At 43.3% G+C, this 22,571-nt stretch overlaps 1 protein-coding gene across 5 annotated transcripts in view; it reads right to left on the bottom strand.

Moving 5' to 3' along the window:
- The window catches only part of SEMA5A (semaphorin 5A), a 565,569-nt gene that overhangs the window by 433,642 nt on the left and 109,356 nt on the right, over window positions 1-22,571 (bottom strand). The window contains exon 1 of one of the 5 annotated variants that reach the window (XM_027520270.1): window positions 1,958-2,055. The exons of the other annotated variants lie outside the window; for them this stretch is intronic. The gene's annotated coding sequence lies outside the window, so the exon portion shown is untranslated. Of the gene's footprint in view, window positions 1-1,957; window positions 2,056-22,571 lie in introns of those variants that run through there. 5 annotated transcript variants of the gene reach the window in all.

Raw genomic sequence — 22,571 nt, 5'->3', positions numbered from 1 at the left:
GGAAACCACAGCAACAAAGCAGTGACCTTGAATAGGCTAAGCTAAAGTCACCAATATCAGCCCCTGTAGGCCTGGATGCTGGGCTCTCCTCCCTCAGTGAGGTCATAAATTAGTTGATGTATAAACTAACTCACTGACATATTTTCTAGAAAACTGAGAAACAATTCCAAAGGTAAAGAAGCTACAAAGTCTCAGAGGGTCATTTCAGACTGAAGTTGGAGTATTTTTAAGTGGTTATTTATTATAATGACTCATTAAATAAGAAATTGCTTATGTTTTATTAAAACACAAATGTCTCCATTTGACTCAATTCCATATTTTCCTTTAGCTGAAAATCAACTATAGTAGAAACAGCTCCTAAGTGCTCTGCCTCATGATTCTTAATTAGGGCCTGGCCATGGAAAAAGCTGCCAATGTGAGCACACGTGCAGGGTGACCCCTGTCACACTCTGATTCACAAAGAAGAAACCTATCCTAGAAGTGGTACCTGTAGCCACCCTCACAAGTTCATAAAATCATCTCTAAATTAAAGTACATGTGTACAATTTAAACATCAATTAGCACTAAGTATCCATCAGAAGCCTCCCAGATGGCTCAGTGGTAAAGAATCTACTTGTCAACGTAGGAGATGCGGGTTCAATTCCTGGACCTGGAAGAACCGCCTAGAGAAGGAAATGGCAACCCACTCCGGTATTCTTACCTGGAAAATTCCATGGACAGAGGAGTCTGGTGGGGTACAGTCCATTGGGTTGCAAAGAGTCGGACACAACTGAGCTACTGAGCATATAGGAGCACACCCTTGAGAACACGATTTTCTGCTAAAATATGCAAACTTCCCCATGTGGCTTAGAGTGAGGAAAAAAAGGTGGATTGAAATGTTTTCCTAGAACCAAAAGGTCAGCCGAGCAGTGGTTTTGTATCCTAAAGATACAAGAGAGAAATTAAAATTTCAGGCCAATCTAAAGAGCTCCATTTAGAAATAGCACCAGAGTAACCACAGTAAAATTACAGGAAATAAGGTGGCAATGGGCAGGACCGCCTGGTGTCGTAAGGATGTTTAGCAGAGTCATGGAAAGAAGCACCACAGGTGCAAGCTCAGAAAACCTGTAAGCGGCTGGGCTAGGGATTCCCAAGTTCCGAGAATTTCACAGCTTCATTGAGAGACATCCCGAACCACCACACACAGCGTCCCGCTCTGGCCTTGCATGGCGGGTGGTTAGTAGATAAAGCAAGATTCTGTTCTCAAGAGCTCACACAAGATTTGTCTGCTACACAATTCACCAAATACTGTGAAATGGGACGAAAGGGAGGTACTACTATCGAATGAACGAGTCAAGGCCTGGAAGCTGAAAGCAGCTCTGCTAAGACTGGGAAGCAGGACCAGAGGGCAGCGAGGATCACAGACGGGAAGCTGGCCTGGTGCTCAAGTTTGTCGAGGAAAACAAGGAAGGAAACCAGAGAATGGGTGCTGGGTGGGAGACTGAGGAGCAAATAGATGCTCTGCCTTACTTCCCACATCACTCTACACGGCCAATCAGACACTTTGCTGCATCAAAGTTGAGGGACACACGCAACTCCCTAGTCATGTGGAAGGGTCCTGTCCTCAAGGAATTCACCCTCTGGCTTCCCCCAAATCAGAAACAATTTCTTTAGTAACCAGCCAATTTGTTTTCGTACAAATAATGCCATTTCTTGATCAAGACCATTTAGTAAAAAAAACCTCTTTCATAATTATCTCACCTACATTTAGAAAAGACAAGTAACGAACGTCACAGTTTTGCTTCTTTAAATCTCTGGCTGTCTTTGGGCCAGAGTAGGAACACCGGGAGACCTTCAGCCCTAGCAATGGCTGAAGCTTCAAGGACAGTGGGTCCTCAGGTGGGAACACAGGACCTCACGTCTTGGTTATTTCATGACACAATCATCTAGCCCTGAGACCAGCAGAGGTAAACCCTACCTCCTGGAACAGAAGAGAAGGCACTTCTGAAAGTGACACCCAAGGAGTAAGATGCACAAGAAACCGATATAAGCATCCTGTCAGAGCCTTCACACCCGGATCCACCACGAGGCTCCTCTGTCCATCAGATAGTTGTCACGGTGGAATGTGATGGTTTACAAATATTAGACACAGCTGAGACCTACAGAAGACAGAAGGCGGAAATTGGATATTTCATTTCTCAAAGTGTTGACTAATCCTAACAACATTTGGGAAAAAAGAAACCTGACTGGTTTTCATTTTGGCTTCCAGTAGATCATCCTTTGGTGAGTATTTAAAGCTGGTAGGAACTGCTGACCCTAGAACAAATACACTGCCTCAGTAACTGAAACAAAGCCAGCATAAAAAAACACTTCCTATGCCTCTGTTCCTACACCTGATGATGAGATGTGTTCTGAGCTTCCAGGAGGCATGGGAAGAAAGGGAAAGAGAGGGCAAAAATGACATCCTTATTCAAGCAAAAATGTTGCCCAAAACTAAGCGACTGCTCAAAATGAGCAGTTTCTAAGATCAGCTCTCTAAGGACGCCAATGTCCCTGAATAGGGGCTACTTTCTTCTTTCTGCCACCATGTGCCAAATTTTCAAAGGGCAGCCTCACTTTTCAGGCAGGCAATTTTGAAGCGCTTGCACAAGTGTTTAATTTGCATGGGCAATTGGCCTCTCGGCTTTCATTTTGACAGCTAAATTGATCTGTCCTTTGTAGACTAGAATCTCAGGACCCAGAAAGAGAAGGATGTCTGAGGCTTTCGGAAAAATGTGGTCTCTCAATTCCTATTTATTCAGAACAACACATTCAACAAGACTTGCCCTGTAAGCAGTCGCTCGCACACACAAAAGGGACTCAAGATCCAACTCGAGATTGAAATTTGAGATTCAATTCTAAGATCAAGATTTAAGGCTAAAAAATTAAACTATTGCTGTTACTTCCCATTAAAGCAAACAGGGATAGGTTTGGGTTCTTAAACTAGCTCTTTGGTCATTCCTTAGGAAGAGGGCACTGTTTATCACAGATTAAATTCACAACTGGCCCCAAAACCTTCCCAGGAGGAAGCTGAACTAAGGCAAAGGTCTCAAGCATGTGCATGAAGGAGAAGACGGGATTTGTGCCTGGAAAGACGGCAGACTGTGAAAATCACAGCGAATTGTTAGTGAAATGGCAATGGGATAAATCACTCAGAAAACTATCTTCTGAAAAAACGAACAGATAGAAGCTTTTTAGAAGTCTCTAGCTACAAAGGATGCTCTCTCACCAATTCAGTAGAGAAATGGAAAGATGTCCCAATCGGATTAGAACAAACCCACACAAGCCAATTCAATATGCATGCTGGGCTGTGTCAGTTCTAGCTTCTCAATACCTTCATTTATTTTATTAATATGTGTCCAGACTTTAATGCTGCTGTTTTACATGAGATAACAGTGATCTGGGACAAATTGTGTTTTGAATTAAAAGTGAAATTATGCCCTTGTTTTTTGGCTTAAACCCAGAAAGTGCAGTGAAATCCTTTCATTTCTCCAAAGGCATGAAGAATAAATGGGCGTTTAAAACCTGTTGAAATCAGTCCCAGTGACCTATCGGGTCTTCCACGGTCAAAGGTGGGCTCCAAGACTCGTCTCTTTGTTCCGGCAACAGGTGAAGTTTCTCAGAGATGCATTTGTTTCTTGCTTTTGAGACAACAGCAGGCTTAACACCATATGAATCGCTGGGTGTGTTGTATAACCCAAAACCTACTTCTGTTCTATTTGTCATCCTCTCAGTATAAATCAGTGATAAAAATAAGAAATAGGCTACTACGCATTGAACCAGATGGTGTCTTACCTTCCTGTAAACCCGGCTGTGTTTAGAGTGTGTACACATGTGGGGGAATAAAAAGATTTTCTTTTCTTTGCGTTTGGCAATGAGTCATGCCACCCGTTTCAGCACGAACTGTACTGAAACTTCCTCCCCAGGAAGAACCAACGCAGTTTCACTAACGTTTAAAAACAACCGTGTCAGCTGCCTTCGATTAGTCATGAAGCCTTTCTGCCCATCCTGCAGCCTCCAGCAAGGACAAGATCTGATCAAATCGGACTTGCTAAACATAACCAGAAGGTCGGGCGTGTCCTGATGCAAACCTGCTGTAAAAAGACACCCTTTTTGTATGAATCAAAGATGCTTCCTCCATTCTCTCTGCAACAGGCACCCTTCGAAATGTCAACCCAGGACCTTGACTTAAGGGCCCCCTTCTACCTATATCCCTTTCCTCATCCTTGACCATCATGAACCAAACTATCAGACCTGGGGGAGGGATGCTGAATAATCGGGAAATTTCTGAGCTTACTGATGATTAAAGAAGACACAATCCATCACTCCTCACTGCATTCAATACAAGCCCTGCTTCGCTGGACGAAGCATAAAGAAAACAAGACCAGTTTAAAAGGCAGATGGTATTTTACAAAATTGTATTCCGTTATTTTCCACTGACAAGCTCTGCCAGCACAGAGAGCGTGATCCAGGCCATGCCTGACACATACAAACCACCCCGTGGCTATTCCCCTGTCCCTTTTCTCTGTCCCAACCATGGGCTGGGTTTGGGTTTCCTTTTCCTGGTGGCTCAGAAGGTAAAGCGTCTGTCTGCATTGCAGGAGACCTGGGTTCGATCCCTGGGTCAGGAAGATCCCCTGGAGAAGGAAATGGCAGCCCACTCCAGTATTCTTGCCTGGAAAATCCCATGGATGGCGGAGCTTGGTAGGCTACTGTCCATGGGGTCAAAAAGTGTCAGACATGACTGAGCGACTTCACTTTCACTTTCATAAAATCTCAAGACAAACCCCTCCTCTATTGGACGGTAAGTATGAAACTGACCATGGGCATTGGTTTTTTTTTTTTTTTTTCTTTTGATTTTACTAGCTGCTGAGACAGTACCTGCCCTCCTTGTGGTACCTATGAAGTATATTTATGAATCTAAATCCAGACCTCTGTATTTCTCACCCTTTCCAATTCTATCTTGTTGGCTTGACCTCATCACTCAAGCCAGTCGTTCTAAGGGCTGTTGCTGCATCCCGCCAGGCTCTCTGAAATCCACATGTGTCCCCATGGGATGTAGTCCCCTGTTCTCTGTGAGCAGGACACCCAGTGCCTGCCTCCAGTTATCTCATATCACCCTCTGGAATTTGTCTGCTTCCTCTATCAAGGGCTATCATTCTGTCCTATTCAACTCTGAGTCCCAGAGCCCAGGCAAACATTTCATGAGGTTTCCTCCACTCTACTTCCAAGTTTGTGTAAATGATAATGGACCTGTGGACCCAGAGGGCATAATCCTAAAGTCAGCTTCTGGAGACACTTTTCCCTCTTAACATCACATTATCCAATCTGGTATCAGTCAAAATCATCCAGAAAAACAGAGCAAATCAAACCTTGGGGGGACTGAGATGCTGTCCTCCAGGTCTGTTGCCAGGCGTCGAGCAGGTGCCCAGGTAGGAGTTGGTGGGTGGTAACTGTGCGGGAGAGAAAGTCCTGTGGGAAGGGAGTCACGCCTTCCTGGACCAGAGGCTTGAGGAATGCCTTGATCCCATCTCTGCTCAAAATAAAGTCCTCCTTCCACCTTTCTTTAGAAGGAGACACCTTTCTGATGCTACTCATACAGATCTGAGTCCCCCTTTTTTACATCCTGTTCAAGCAATTGTAAAATCCAGACTTTATCCTAGACTTCTCAGGGCAAAGAAGCCAAAATGGCTCTGTCCTTGTCTATTAAACTGACTAAAACATACACAAGGGTCCTTCTGCAGACTCCCTGAGGGAGTTGCCTCCACACCCGCCAAAATCTCTCTAGATGCTCAGAGATACCCCCCGAAGGGACAGCTGCTCACAGGAACAGAAGCCAGACAAGAGAACAAGGTCGAACAAGGGACCATCAGTGAAAGCCAGGAAAATGCCCTTCCTTAAATGATATAAACATTATCTTTATACGTGGAATGTTCATACTGATAATTCCTTTAGGTAACCCACTTTCCACAGCCATCAGTTGAACTGCCAAGGAAAAATTACTCCAAGTTCTGAACTAATGATGCTCATTTAGACTGGAATGTTTCCTATGTAGCAAGTCTTCAATGATTAATTAAAACAAGATCAAAGTTCTTGGACTTCATTTCTATCATCAGAGCTTCAGGCCCCTTCACCCAGGCACTGTCCTGAATGTACTTGAACTTCAGCTGGTTTGACCCTTCTCTCCAGTTAATTGCAGAATGTTGTTGTTGTTCAGTGGCTAAGTTCTGTCCAACTCTTTGAGACCCCATGGACTGCAGCACAGCAGGCTCCCCTGTCCTCCACTATCTCTTAGAGTCTGCCCAAACTCATGTCCAATGAGTCAGTGATTCCATCCAATCATCTCATCCTCTGTCGCCCCCTTCTCCTCTTACCCTCAATCTTTCCCAGCATCAGGGTCTTTTCCAATGAGTCAGCTCTTTGCATCAGGTGGCCAAAGTATTGGAGCTTCAACTTCAGCATCAGACCTTCCAATGAATATTCAAGACTGATTTCCTTTAGGATTGACTGGTTTGATCTCCTTGCAGAGTAAGAAAGTTTTCAGCAGCTCTCTTTCACCCTCTTAGTTTTCCATGTCAATTCAGGTTCAGTTCAGTCACTTGGTCATGTCTGACTCTTTGAGACCCCGTGGACTGCAGCACACCAGGCTTCCCTGTCCATCACCAACTCCTGGAGCTTGCTCAAACTCATGTCCATCAAGTCGGTGATGCCTTTCAACCATCTCATCCTCTGTCGTCCCCTTCTCCTCCTGCCTTCAAGCTTTCCCAGCGTGAGGGTCTTATTCTAATGAGTCAGTTCTTCGCATCAAGTGACCAAAATATTGGAGCTTCAGTTTCAGCATCAGTCCTTACAATAAATATTAAGGACAGATTTCCTTTAATATTGACTGATTTGATCTTTAGAAAACATGGACATGCTCTGGCCACCTTGAACATGAAATTATGACATGCTTTACCCAGCTGAAAACTTAAAAGCATCTTTGACAACATAGCACCAGAAAAATCAATCTGTTCTTAGGGACATTTTATGCTTGAATTTACAATGTGCATTTTAATCTCAGTGTTACATTTTTTGACTCCATTCATATTTACAATTCCCATCAATCACTTTTCAGGCTTATGGAAGTGATGCTATTCCATGAGAGTAATAAGCCCAACAACCGAATCCAGCTTTAAAGAAAAGTCTGTATGACTCCAGTGAAGATGACACAACAGTGATACAGAAAATAAAATCAAGTGACAACAGAACACAGACCTGTCTTTGCTTTGGGATTTTTTTGCGAACTATATGCTCAGGTTTTAAAATAAGACATTCTTGTCATATCAGGTCCCTTCTCTTGGACCAGCAGACAGCCAGCACCTCAGCACAGTGCTCGTGCAAAATCTCTCTCTCTCTCTCTCCCCTCACATGTTTCATCAGAGGAACTACGGTCTAATTAAGGACTGTCCTATCAATGCAGGCATCACTGTGAACATTAGGGAAATTAAACCATAAACAGAACCCCTCAATCACATGGAAAGCTGATAGCATTGTGGGGAGAGGTGATAAGACCCGTTATTATTCTTAGAACAAAACACCTTGCTCTGCTGGCCGTTTACTTTGTCACATGTTTCAGATAGCACTGGGAAGACGGGGCAGGCTGTGCATTGCTGACAATTTCTCAAGTCAAACTCCCTTTCCAAATATTGTTAAAAAGAAGCTATAAATCAGAACAGTGGCCTGAAATGTTGGTGATAGCTGCTTGTCTCAAAGACTCCTAAGTAAAGTGTCAAACCATAACCTGATGTAATGGCACGGTCTTTATCCACCTTACTCGATGAACTCCTCACCCTCTTCACATTAGGTCTCTCTTAGTTTCATATTCGGAGAAGGCAATGGCACCCCACTCCAGTACTCTTGCCTGGAAAATCCCATGGATGGAGGAGCCTGGTAGGCTGCAGCCCATGGGATCGCAAAGAGTCGGACATGACTAAGTGACTTCCCTTTCACTTTTCACTTTCCTGTATTGGAGAAGGAAATGGCAACCCACTCCAGTGTTCTTGCCTGGAGAATCCCAGGGACGGGGAAGCCTGGTGGGCTGCCGTCTATGGGGTTGCACAGAGTCGGACACGACTGAAAAGACAGCAGCAGCAGCAGCAGTTTCATATTCTGGGGGACATAGGGTGTTTTAACAGAAGCTAAACAGATGCAAATTGTTCATAACCATCCTGAGATGAGAAAGGCCCAGGTCTCATGATTTCCCTCCACTATGGACCTTGGGAGAGGCCAATGATCCCATCATTGTTGTCTTCACCTGGCCAAGGATGGCAGACGGGAAGTCTGCTTCTCAGACAAGGCACCTGACAAGGTGTGGACACCAAGCAACGAGGTTGGTTACTTGGACACCAAAAAACGAGGTTGGTTTTATCTGAACTGTATGGTGAAAAGAAAGCAAAAGTGATCGTCATTCAATTGTGTCCTACTCTTTGTGACCTCATGGACTGTAGCCCTCCAGCCTCCTCTGTCCATGGGATTCTCCAGGCAACAATACTGGGGTGGGTTGCCATGCCCTTCTCCAGGGGATCTTTCCAACCCAGGGATTGAGCCTGGATCTCCTGCATTCCAGGTGGATTATTTACCCCTGAGCCACCAGGGAAGTCCTCATAGAATGAAGAAAATAATCATAGCAGAAATCTGAATAATTGAACGGTTTCAGTCCTACACCTAGTCCATCTGTCATCAAAGGATCAACTGTCAATAGAAACACACTCTTCCCCTGACTCCCTGTTTCACCTTTCCCACCACTATCTTTTCCATCTGTCAGCCCTCCAGGCCCTACTGTGCTCCTTATGGCTACAACAGACCTTTAAAGAAAGGACAGGCAGAGAAGCTACAATGACGTGAGCATCCCTCCCTCAAGGACCTTCACTTGGGGAATTGGCACTGCTCAGGAGACGGTCTGCATTCCTGCTGAGATCACCAGAGGGAGCCCCTCCTCCTTGGTTTCAATTTGCTGTGACAGACACATAGCTAATGGAGGAGCCTCACACTTCCCAGAGCAAGATGCTGGGCGGGAATTTCATAACTGTCCTTGGCTTGTCAACAGATGTTAGTGCTCAGGGAGAAACCTCTGTGGCATCTCAGCCAGCAATCCATCCCACATGCTGATACACGATCCCACAAGCAGAAGAGCATCCCCCCAAATTATTCCAGCCTGGACCTCTATGGCTCCCAACAAGGCATGGAGGTTGGCACTGTGTTTCAGAAGGAAGCTTCAGAGTCCTGTTTGAAGATCACAATGGGCTCCCAGAAATCAGCCCGCATCCCTTAACCAGAAGGGAAACTTCCTTTACCTTCCCGGCAACTCTCCCGAAGCCAAATTTACAAAGAGAAACGAGATGCAAACTAACCTCTGTTGTTACTTGCTAGGGAGACATGCCCAGTGTGACCTCACCCAGCTTGTTAGTTCAGGGTGCTGTTGATCACTAAAGCTCTAACACCACTGTTCTTCTCCAGGTCAAAGCAGAAGCACTCATGTTCAGAAAAAACACGGGCGTCAGGACTGGCAGGAAAGCTTCCAAAGAGGTCTAATTCCATCAGGAAGCAGGAATGTCTGAGAGCTGCTTCAGAGGTTGGGAAGTTTTCCACCAGTGATATGGCCACTGCCAAGGACATAGGGATGCACAAAGAATCCTGCTTCCTGAGAGGAGCTTAAACATCTCCTTCGTACCTATAAGATTCAGAGTACAAATGGAGTTGGACAAATGCAGACATGTCTTCTTTCCTATAGTAACTGATATTCATGAAAGAAGAAGAAAATGGAGTCAATGCTCTGCTCTTTCTTGACTCCACATTTACAGATTCTGCATTTGCGAATTCTATGCCTACTGGCTAACATTTATTTGTAAACGCAAAATGTTCTGTTGGCTTTAAGTTCAAAGGTAAGGAATCAATTATATGTTAAATAAGGTGATTTCAAAGAAATATGAATAAAATGTTCTTTATTCAGAAGTTGATGAAGACTTTGTGACCAGAGGCTCACAGGAACCTAACCCTGTGTGTGCCCCAGAAGCAAGGATTTAGAAACCGATTAATTGAGGGTTCCCAATGAACTTACATGTCGTGAGTACCATGAGTTGTGCTGTGTGCTCAGTCATGTCCAACTCTTTGCAACCCCATGGACTGTAGCCCGCCAGGTTCCTCTGTCCATGGGATTTTTTAGGCAAGAATACTGGAGTGGGTTCCCATTACCTCCTCCAAGGGATCTCCTCGACGCAGAGATTGAACCCGAGTCTCCTGCATTGTATTGATTCTTCTATACTACTGAGCCATCAGGGAAACCCATACTCCAGGAGGATGGACTAAATATTGAAGGTCACGAGCAACAGCCTGACCCCCCTCACCAAGTCCCAGCTGTCCTCAGGAATGTCAGGCACTGGCTGACATGCAGGTGGGCGGCAGTTCGGCATGAGCATGTCACACAGAGAAGGGGCCACCTCGACAGGGAGATGAGGGGTCAGACAATAGGAACTCCAGAGACACAAGCTACCTGATTGTTCCCAAGAAGCCAACTACCAGCCCTCTAGCTTCCAAGGAGCCCAGAACTCATGGTGCTGGCAGCAAACTGTGGGAGACCCCGGTGCCTGGCTGTCTGGCACTAATCTTTCTGAAGTCATCCTGGAGTGACAATTAGACCCCTCAGAAACAGACATCTGGACAATTCAGGGCACCAGGGATGACGGGCCGGTGACCAAGGTCATTTGCTTGCCGCATGGTGGCTCCGGCTTTGGCTGGCAGGGCCCCTCATAGCTCTCAGTGCATAATGTGAACCAGATCCCCATCTTCCACAGCAGACAGTGATCCTTGCTCCCTTGATTTAAGGTATGATTACAGTCTAAAGAGTTGATTGTGCCTCATTACACTTGAGATAAGAGAGTCCTGACAGCCGAGGCTATTAACTTGAACTTCCAAACACGTCATGCTGGCCCTCTGACATATTCTCATCCATGGTACATCAAACAGGGGAGTATTTTCTTGCTGCTCAACGTGTAAAGGAGAAAAAGTTAAGCTGGTACAGAACAGAGAGTACAGTTTCTGTTTTGTTCTCCTAGTCCATGACCATCTTAATTCAACTGTCACCACGCTACAAAGTACATTGAGACCTTTAACATCAAAAAACAAAACAGGCAAGGCGATCCATAAAGGCCATGAAATAAAAAGGCCCAAAGCCATTACTTGCTTGTTTCTTTATGGTTTTACAGGCTTTTGCCTCTAGACACCTCTCCCCTTTTATTACAGTATTAAGAATTATAATTACCACCTTTTGGAATGATTGACTTCCTTTTATAATGAGGGAAAAAAAGAACACTGAGCATCTTTCCCCACCTTCACCTCTACACTGGGAATTGTCAATAGAAAGAGACCAAAAGTAACAGAAATGGCTCATAATAAAATGATGCCTATACCATTTCCCAAGTTCAGAAAGGGTACTTTCAACAATGATCACAAAAATATGTCGGTCCATTCCACAAATGCATTCATAGAGAAAATCAGAATGACCTAGAAATAACTCAAACCTAAGAATTATGGATATGAGTCAGACACCTGAATTTTTATTTCACCAGCCTCAGACAGGACTATATCTCGCCCATACCTGAGGCTGTGGTTATTGCAAACTAACCACACCTCTCAAGGAGTTCCCTGGTTAGTTAGCGTATCGTGGGCTTAGTCCTTGAGACTGGGAGTCAGTGTGCCAACATGAACGGGCCAGGACAGGAAACGGGTTTCAAATTGGGATCAAGCAATCTTGTAATAAGAAATTGTGAGAATTTTTAAAATGACTATTCCATCTGGCTTTCCAGCCAAAGCTGGTTCTAAAAATTCCCTGATCTCTCCAAATACTACATGCTAAAATAAGGACATGCGTATAGATGTTAACTGAGTTTTAAAAAGATCCAGTGGCAACATGAAAGGAAGGCTTGAGCACTACCAAAATTCAGAGCTGAAAAGCAGAGAAATAGTCAATATTGGACTAAAACTTTCAGAAGACCCTTCTAGAATGTGAGTGAGTCAGAAGGGTATGTACACATTATCTAGAGAAACTCAAACACAGAAAGCACTGAGGGAAGAATGTGATCAAAAGAATCTGAGGACAACCAAAGTAGGTGTGTAGAAAGAACCAAGCCTTGGTCTGCCAGTTTCAGCAGCAGTCAGCTTTTCGTTTCCAAGAAGACGGCAGTTGCAGGCCTTAGACTGGGGCATAAATTCTAATTAAAGTAAATCTTTCTGGGTTCCCTGAAGAGGTTTCCACTCATCAGCTTCATCTTTCAGCAGGGTTTGAGCTCCTTGTTACCCAACTCAACAAAGAGCTGCTCTGTCCTTGGCTGTGCCAGGGAGAAAAACACGTGTCCTGGCCGCACTAGGCCTTCCTGGGAAGTTTAATCTCTCTTCTACAATCCACTGAAAACAACTCCTTCTGTAAAGACAAGCATTGGGGATCTGGGTGAAGGTGAGAGTCGGGATTTGCCTGGGGAAGAAGAGGGAGTAATTGGAAGCCGAGACCAAAACATAACAAAACAAGAAAATGAAACCCCCTATTTTCAAGGCAATGTAAGGAGAACACAGAGAGGGGAGAAGAAAAGAGAGCCATTTCTGGTGAGAGAGCAGAGCCCAATTAGGGACACCTGTGACTTTGGGAGCTAACAGAAAACAGATGTGGCCGTGGTCTTGGCCTCCTGAGCCCTCAGCCCAGTCCTAGGGCGGCCAAATGGTACCCCAAACCACAAACAGGCTGGAGGAGCCGGGCGAGGACTAAGTGGGTCCAGCTGCAATAACAAACCAGAAGGGTCGAACCACAAAAGGCTTTAAAAATAAACACTGTGATTCAAAGCCATGGGGAAAACCCAGCGCTGGGGGAACTTCAAGGAGTTTTGGACCTCACCAGACCTCATTTTTAAAACCATTTAGAACTGCCTTTCAATGAGGTGTTTAAATGACAACAGAGAGGCCTGCCTCACTGAAGGAGAACAGGATCAAACAGAGAAACCCTCAGAAGAAGCCTGTTCAGGCTATTCTACAAAGAGACCCAACTGGCCTTTCATCTCCCCATGGAAACATCCTTCGTCTTGAACATGCCTCAAAGCCCCCAGGACGCTGAAAGCTTCCAGAGTCTTAATACTGTTACCCCCTAAATTTTCTGAATCAATCCAACAAATTAGCCCAACTATGCCTCTATTTCAGAGCTTTGGGAAAATAATTGGTCTCCCTGTTTGTGCTAAAAACCTGCTGCTTCTAAGTTCAATTCCTGAAAGTACAAACTGTGGCCCAGAAATTTCCGAGTTGTTTTTAAAAAAACACAATAATAATAAAAAGACACCACCATGCATAATGGTTGAATGGCTGTGCCTGACTGAATCTACAACCTGCTCCATCTGCTTTAAGAAAAGTTGGGCAAAGGCTCCCTGATGGACCAGAAGCGGCACCCTCCTCAAGTTCAAAGGCTGACACTACTTTCTACCTGCTTAGCAGGAACGTGGCTTTTTGTTTTGCTTTTTAACTTTCCTGAGTGGTTTCCCATACAATAGCATCAGGTTAAAGGAAGGGCATGAGCTTTCAAAACTATGCATGCCAGCTTCCTAACTCAAAGCTGGTGCTCACTATTTCTATCATTAGGACAAAGGGAAAAAGTCTAGAGGATTGGGGTTCATCATTTTTTTCTTTCATTTTTACAATATTGTGTTGGTTTCTGCCATACAACAACACAAATCAGCCATGATTATGTATACACCCACTCCGTCCCCAGCTTCCCCCCTGTTGCCCCATCCCACCCCTCCAGGTCATCACAGAGCACCAGACTGGACTCCCTGGGCTACAAGAGCAGCTTCTCACCACTGATCCGTCTTGTACCCGATCCGGACGCGTGCTGATTGATGTTCCTGTCTCCATTCATCCCACCTTCTCCCTCCCCTACTGTGTCCACAAGTCTACTCTCTACCTCGGTGTCTCCTTTCCTTCCCTGCAAATAGGTTCATTGAAAAAGACCCACGTACCCTCAGTGTTCATAGCAGCACTGTTTATAAAAGCCAGGGTCCATCTGTTCTATGAGGCAGTGTCTACCACTTGACCTTTCTCGGCTTTGCTGTTTCATCTACCAAATGAAGTGATATGTTTACATTAGTTTCTTTAAGGCCAGTTTCAGGTCTAGAAAATCTAGCTGTCTGGGCATTTTGTTCTTCCTCTGTGTTCTACAACTGTGAAGACTCATTCTATGCCTACCATGACATTTTACCATGACACTTTTTTCTCCTGGCAACTTTTCCAGAAAAAAAATAAATAAATAAGAAACAGCCATCTGATATCCTCTAATATACTTGGTTGGCCAAACTTCTTTCAGATTTCTCCATAACATTTTACAGAAAATCCTAAATGAACTTTTTGGTCAACTCAATAGAAGGATGACATGTTTTGAAAGGGTCATAGGACAAGTTTTTGATATAAAATACAAAAGAAGAAGGGAACATTAAAAATCAGTGCTTCTCCTTTCAAGTGAGAATGGGACAAGCATACAGGCATTACCACGTGGAAAGGTCCAGACAGCTGATGACATACAGGTCTTGTTTTTTTCCCTGGTGATAGTAGCTTTGTTCTATATCTTCAAGCCCTTCTAAAACTGGTCAGATCAATCCTTCGATCTTTTGCAATGTTTCAGGATGATGTAGAAATTGTAAACCTGCGTTATGTACCTGAAAATAGGAGGAGCATTTGCCTACGATGTACTTTGCTCAGACACTCAGCTCTCTACTGTGTAGGCCCATCAGAAGCAAGCCAGTTAATAAAACACAGACTGCAGACACCCATCCACGTGTGGTCCAGCATGTAGATTCAGGCAGGTAACAGATCACCATCGATCCCTAGAAGGCAGATGTGGACCGCTCTGGGGCTGCACAATGAGCCCACAAGTTGAGACTCCAGGATACGCTCCAGGGTGCACTAGCAGACTCCAGGATGTCCACAGTGTCCCCAGAGAGCTGGTTGTCCATTTTGCTGTGAAATATATCACAAGAAGCGTCTTCCATGGACAGCAGTGCCAACTCCAAGGACCATGTCTGAGCATCAGTACATAGGGGACGCTTCCTGGTGGCTCAGATGGTAAAGAATCCACCAGCAATACAGGAGACCTGGGTTTGACCCCTGGGTTGGGAAGATTCCCTGGAGAAGGGAATGGCTCCACTCCAGTATTTTTGCCTCGAGGATTCTATAGACAGAGAAGCCTGGCAGGCTATACAGTCTATGGGGTTGCAAAGAGTCAGACATGACTGAGTGACTTTCATACGAGAGCTAACAGGCAGGTGTAAGAAGCAGAGAGGCTCAAACAGGGAGCTTCAAAGGGGTACACATTTTATAATCAGAATAGTATCAGTACTGACATCCTTTAAATCTGTCACAAGCTACCTTCGGCTTCATTTAGGAGAAGGCAGGCTATGTTGGATGAAAACTGATTCAGGGAGTCTTAGAAGACTAAGCTCTTAATTTCATCTATTTTGAAAAACAAAATATGGACAAGAAACATTTTTACTCAATTGTTGTTCAGTCTATACTGACTGACTCTTAGTGACCCCATGGACTGCAGCATGCCAGGCTCCTCTATCCTTCACTATCTCCCAGAGTTTGTTTAAATTCAAGTGCATTGAGTCAGTGATGCCATCTAAGCATCTCATCCTCTGCCGCCCCTTTTTCCTTTTGCCTTCAATCTTTCCCAGAATCAGTCTTTTTCAATGAGTCAGCTCTTCGCATCAGGTGGCCAAAGGACTGGGGCTTCAGCTTCAGCAACAGTCCTTCCAATGAATATTCAAGGTTAATTTCCTTTAGAATTGACTGGTTTGATCTCACTGCACTCCAAGGGACTCTCAAGAGTTTTCTCCAGCACAATTTGAAAGCATCAATTCTTCGGCACTCAGCCCTCTTTATGGACCAACTCTCACATCCATACATGACTCCTGGAAAAACCACAGCCTTGACTATATGGACAAATCAATTCTAATCAATGCTGGAGGCAATGATGAAATACATAGTGCATTTTATATGATATTATAAGGTTAATATCTATTTTTTTAATTTCTCATGATTATATTGCTTTCATTAAAAGTTGGAAATGTCTCCCAGAAAGTTTCAGGAAGACTCTAAGACAGCTCCCAGGCTACCTGCCTTGCAAGATCTGCCTGCGTGAAGATAGCTGGGACATGTGACTTGCTTCTACCAACAGAACACAAGAAAGGTAAGAAAATATGAGTGATTACATGACTCTTACATTAGATTACAGCACCTGCTTTGCTGGAGTTTCTGTCTCGCTAGCTGGCTTTGAGAGAGCAAACAGACGAGCTGGAGAAGCCCATATGGCAGGGAGTTCTGGGCAGCCTCTAGTGCTGAAGGAAGCCCCTGGTGCGAAGTGAACTATTAGGAAATGGACCAAGAAGCAGACCCTTCCTCAGGCAAGCGTTCAGATGATATCCCAACACTGGTCAACTGCCCTTGATGGCAGCATTGCAGAGAAGCCAGGAAAGCAACACGCAGACTCCAGAAACAATAAGATAACAGATGTGTTCTTTCAAGCTGCTAAGAATTTGTTACATTATTTTAATATGCTAGTAGATAAATGATATAGACCATTAGAATGACACAAGCACTTTTATTTAAAATAAGCTTTTTCACAGGTCAGTTAAAAGTGAACTTGGTTGTCACGGATCCATGGTTGGTAACTAATGGTCAAATGTTGCTGTTGTGATTGTATACAACTTTATTTATTGTCTTATTAGAGTAAGGTCTTACTATCTTTAGAATGACTGTGGAGTAGTGATTGGAAAATGAGAGTCAGCTATCCACAATGCTTGATTTTGTACTGTAGTTAAAAATAATCTTATTAAAATCAGCTAATTAAAAATAAATATTTGTGGTTTATGATAGAGCAGTTCACTTGGATGCAATCTCAAAAACGACAGAATGATCTCTGTTCGTTTCCAAGGTAAACCATTCAATATTACAGTAATCCAAGTCTATGCCCCAACCAGTAACGCTGAAGAAGCTGAAGTTGAACGGTTCTATGAAGACCTACAAGACCTTTTAGAACTAACACCCAAAAAATATGTCCTTTTCATTATAGGGGACTGGAATGCAAAAGTAAGAAGTCAAGAAACACCTAGGGTAACACGCAAATTTGGCTTTGGAATACAGAATGAAGCAGGGCAAAGACTAATAGAGTTTTGCCAACAAAATGCATCGGTCATAACAAACACCCACTTCCAACAACACAAGAGAAGACTCTACACATGGACATCACTAGATGGTCAACACCGAAATCAGATTGATTATATTCTTTGCAGCCAAAGATGGAGAAGCTCTATACAGTCAGCAAAAACAAGACCAGGAGCTGACTGTGGCTCAGACCATGAACTCCTTACTGCCAAATTCAGACTTAAATTGAAGGAAGTAGGGAAAACCACTAGACCATTCAGGTATGACCTAAATCAAATCACAGTGGAAGTGAGAAATAGATTTAAGGGCCTAGATCTGATAGATAGAATGCCTGATGAATTATGGAATGAGGTTCATGACATTGTACAGGAGACAGGGATAAAGACCATCCCCATGGAAAAGAAATGCAAAAAAGCAAAATGGCTCTCTGGGGAGGCCTTACAAATAGCTGTGAAAAGAAGAGAAACGAAAAGCAAAGGAGAAAAGGAAAGATATAAGCATCTGAATGCAGAGTTCCAAAGAATAGCAAGAAGAGATAAGAAAGCCTTCTTCAGCGATCAATGCAAAAAAATAGAGGAAAACAACAGAATGGGAAAGACTAAAGATCTCTTCAAGAAAATTAGAGATACCAAGGGAACATTTCATGCAAAAATGGGCTCAATAAAGAAGAGAAATGGTATGGACCTAACAGAAGCAGAAGATATTAAGAAGAGATGGCAAGAACAGAAGACACAGAAGAACTGTACAAAAAAGATCTTCACAACCCAGATAATCACGATGGTGTGATCACTGACCTAGAGCCAGACATCCTGGAATGGGAAGTCAAGTGGGCCTTAGAAAGCATCACTATGAACAAAGCTAGTGGAGGTGATGGAATTCCAGTTGAGCTATTTCAAATCCTGAAAGATGATGCTGTGAAAGTGCTGCACTCAATATGCCAGCAAATTTGGAGAACTCAGCAGTGGCCACAGGACTGGAAAAGGTCAGTTTTCATTCCAATCCCAAAGAAAGGCAATGCCAAAGAATGCTTAAACTACCACACAATTGCACTCATCTCACACGCTAGTAAAGTAATGCTCAAAATTCTCCAAGCCAGGCTTCAGCAACATGTGAACTGTGAACTTCCTGATGTTCATGCTGATTTTAGAAAAGGCAGAGGAACCAGAGATCAAATTGCCAACATCCCCTCAATCCTGGAAAAAGCAAGAGAGTTCCAGAAAAACATCTATTTCTGCTTTATTGACTATGCCAAAGCCTTTGACTGTGTGGATCACAATAAACTGTGGAAAATTCTGAAAGAGATGGGAATACCAGACCACCTGACCTGCCTCTTGAGAAATCTGCATGCAGGTCAGGAAGCAACAGTTATAACTGGACATGGAACAACAGACTGGTTCCAAGTAGGAAAAGGAGTACGTCAAGGCTGTATATTGTCACCCTGCTTATTTAACTTGTATGCAGAATACATTATGAGAAACGCTGGACTGGAAGAAGTACAAGCTGGAATCAAGATTTCCAGGAGAAATATCAATAACCTCAGATATGCAGATGACACCACCCTTATGGCAGAAAGTGAAGAGGAACTCAAAAGCCTCTTAATGAAAGTGAAAGTGGAGAGTGAAAAAGTTGGCCTAAAGCTCAACATTCAGAAAACGAAGATCATGGCATCCAGTCCCATCACTTCATGGCAAATAGATGGGGAAACAGTGGAAACAGTGTCAGACTTTATTTTTCTGGGCTCCAAAATCACTGCAGATTTTGACCACAGCCGTGAAATTAAAAGACGCTTGCTCCTTGGAAGGAAAGTTATGACCAACCTAGATAGCATATTCAAAAGCAGAGACATTACTTTACCAACAAAGGTTCGTCTAGTCAAGGCTATGATTTTTCCTGTGGTCATGTATGGATGTGAGAGTTGGACTGTGAAGAAGGCTGAGCACTGAAGAACTGATGTTTTGGAACTGTGGTGTTGGAGAAGACTCTTGAGAGTCCCTTGGACTGCAAGGAGATCCAACCGGTCCATTCTGAAGGAGATCAGCCCTGGGATTTCTTTGGAAGGAATGATGCAAAAGCTGAAACTCCAGTACTTTGGCCACCTCATGCGAAGAGTTGACTCATTGGAAAAGACTCTGAATCTGGGAGGGATTGGGGGCAGGAGGAGAAGGTGACGACAGAGGATAAGATGGCTGGATGGCATCACTGACTCGATGGACGTGCGTCTGAGTGAACTCCGGGAGTTGGTGATGGACAGGGAGGCCTGGCGTGCTGCGGTTCATGGGGTCGCAAAGAGTCAGACATGACTGAGCGACTGAACTGAACTGGACTGAAGCATACATAGAACAATATTCAATTGAACTGCTCTATCATAAACTACAAATATTTATTTTTAATTAGCTGATTTTAATAAGATTATTTTTAACTACAGTACAAAATCAAGCACTGTGGATAGCTGACTCTCATTTTCCAATCACTACTCCACAGTCATTCTAAAGATAGCAAGACCTTACTCTAATAAGACAAATAAAGTTGTATACAATCACAACAGCAACATTTGACCATTAGTTACCAACCATGGATCCGTGAGAACCAAGTTCACTTTTAACTGATCTATGAAAAAGTAACCATGTTCACCTTTAAAATGACCCATGATTACCATAACATGCCACATCTACTACTTTCAAAGTTTATTTTCAAAATTCTGATAGTTTGTTTAATGTGTTCCTGAAATGCACTCTAAGACATTGTGATTGATGTTAACAGTAGTCTAAGTAAAGGATCTGATTGTCTGAACAGCATGAGGAAGGTATTGCTAAGTTGCGTCATGTAGACTGTTTCACATTTGTGAGGGATATTTAGTCTGCAGGATGTATTGAAACAGATAGAATAGAAAACGAAAAATAGAATTACCATATGATCCAGCAATCCAACTCCTGGCCATATATTCAGACAAAACTATAATTCAGAGATACAGGCCCTGCAATGTTCAACTCTATTCACAATAGCCAAGACACGGAAACCACATCAATGTCCAGTGACAAATGAATGAATAACGATGTGGTACATAAATACGATGGAATGCTACTTGGCCATAAAAACAATGAAATAATGCCATTTGCAGCAATATGGATGCAACTAGAGATTATCATACAAAAGTGAAGTCAAAAAAAAATACCATAAAATATCATTTATATGTGGAATCTAAAATATGACACAAAGGAGGCTATCTATTAAACAGAAACAGAATCACACACTTCGAGAAGAACAGACAGGTGGGTGCCAAGGGGGAGAGAGATGGAGTGAGAGGTTGAGGTTAGCAGATGTAAGCTGTTATATATAAGACTGATAAACCACAAGTTCCTACTGTACAGCTCAGAGAACTATATTCAATATCCTATGATAAACCAGGATGAAAAAGAATTTTTTAATGTACACACATATATATGTATGTATAACTGAGTCACTTTGCTGTACACCAGTAATTAATACAACATTGTAAATTAGCTTTAATTTCAATAGGAAGTCAATAAATAAAATATTAAAAAAGATTAGTTTCTTATAGTTATAGAGGATCAGATCAGATCAGATCAGATCAGTCGCTCAGTCGTGTCCGAATCTTTGAGACCCCATGAATCGCAGCACACCAGGCCTCCCTGTCCATCACCAACTCCCGGAGTTCACTCAGACTCACGTCTATTGAGTCAGTGATGCCATCCAGCCATCTCATCCTCTGTTGTCCCCTTCTCCTCTTGCCCCCAATCCCTCCCAGCATCAGAGTCTTTTCCAATGAGTCAACTCTTCTCATGAGGTGGCCAAAGTACTGAAGTTTCAGCTTTTGCATCAGTCCTTCCAAAGAACACCCAGGACTGATCTCCTTTAGAATGGACTGGTTGGATCTCCTTGCAGTCCAAGGGACTCTCAAGAGTCTTCTCCAACACCACAGTTCAAAAGCATCAATTCTTCGGTGCTCAGCCTTCTTCACAGTCCAACTCTCACATCCATACATGACCATAGGAAAAGCCATAGCCTTGACTAGACGAACCTTTGTTGGTAAAGTAATGTCTCTGCTTTTGAATATGCTATCTAGGTTGGTCATAACTAGAAATCCAAAATCAACATGTCAGCCAATTCAGTTCCCTGGTGAGGGCCCTCTTTCCAACTTAAAGACAGACGGTCGCCTTCGTACTGTGGCCTCAGATGGTACAGAGACAGAAGCAACTTGATGATGTCTCTTCTTACAAGGGCCCTGACCCCTCACGAGTGGCCACCCTTACAGCTCATCTAATCCTAATTACCTCCCAAAGGCTCCATCTGCAAACACTATCACATTCGGAATAAGGACATCAATATACAATCTTGGCAGATACATAACTGAGTCCACAGCAGTTATGCATGAAAATATTTTTCTAAGCATGTTTATGAGTTAATTTAACCTCATGATTGCTTTGCTTAAATACATTATTTCTGTCTATGTTCTGTTAAAAGAGTATAAAATGCATGTAATAAAATATCATCTTTTAGTACATATGATAAAATATCATCTTAAAAGATGCTTGCTCCTTGGAAGAAGAGCTATGACCAACTTGGACAGCCCATTAAAAAGCAGAGACATTACTTTGCCAACAAAGGTCCATCTAGTCAAAGCTATGGTTTTTCCAGTAGTCATGTGTGGATGTGAAAGTTGGACCATAAAGAAAGCTGAGAGATGAAGAATTGATGCTTTTGAGCTGTGGTGTTGGAGAAGTCCAACACTTGAGAGTCCCTTGGACAGCAAAGAGATCCAACTAGTCAATCCTAAAGGAAATCAGTCCTGAATATTCATTGGAAGGACTGATGCTGAAGCTGAAACTCCAATAGTTTGGCCACCTGATGTGAAGAATTGACTCATTCGAAAAGACCTTGATGTGGGAAAGATTGAAGGCAGGAGGAGAAGGGGAAGACTGAGGATGAGGCGGTTGAATGGCATCACCAACTAGATGGACATGAGTTTGAGTAAGCTCCAGGAGTTGGTGATGGACAGGGAAGCCTGGCGTGCTGCAGTCCATGGGGTCACAAAGAGTCGGATACGACTGAGCAACTGAACTGAACAGAATAAAATATAACATGCTATTCAAGTAGGAAAATTTTGCTACTTACTCAAAGTTAGATATTTTCACTCACATCTTCATTTGGGATGAAAAGTGGGAAATGTTTCCCACATCTTGACATGTTTACCAATTTGAAACAGAACCAAATGTCCCAGGTTTATATTCTTTAGCTCCCAGAAATTATGGAATTCTTTATTTCATAGAATTCATTCCTCTCCTGTCATTGAAAGTCTACAATACAAT

This window comes from Bos indicus x Bos taurus, chromosome 20 (assembly GCF_003369695.1).
Source record: "Bos indicus x Bos taurus breed Angus x Brahman F1 hybrid chromosome 20, Bos_hybrid_MaternalHap_v2.0, whole genome shotgun sequence".
In the NCBI taxonomy this organism is placed as follows: Eukaryota; Metazoa; Chordata; class Mammalia; order Artiodactyla; family Bovidae; genus Bos; species Bos indicus x Bos taurus.
The sequence above is the reverse complement of the archived record's forward strand: the minus strand, read 5'-3'. Positions and strand labels throughout refer to the sequence as shown.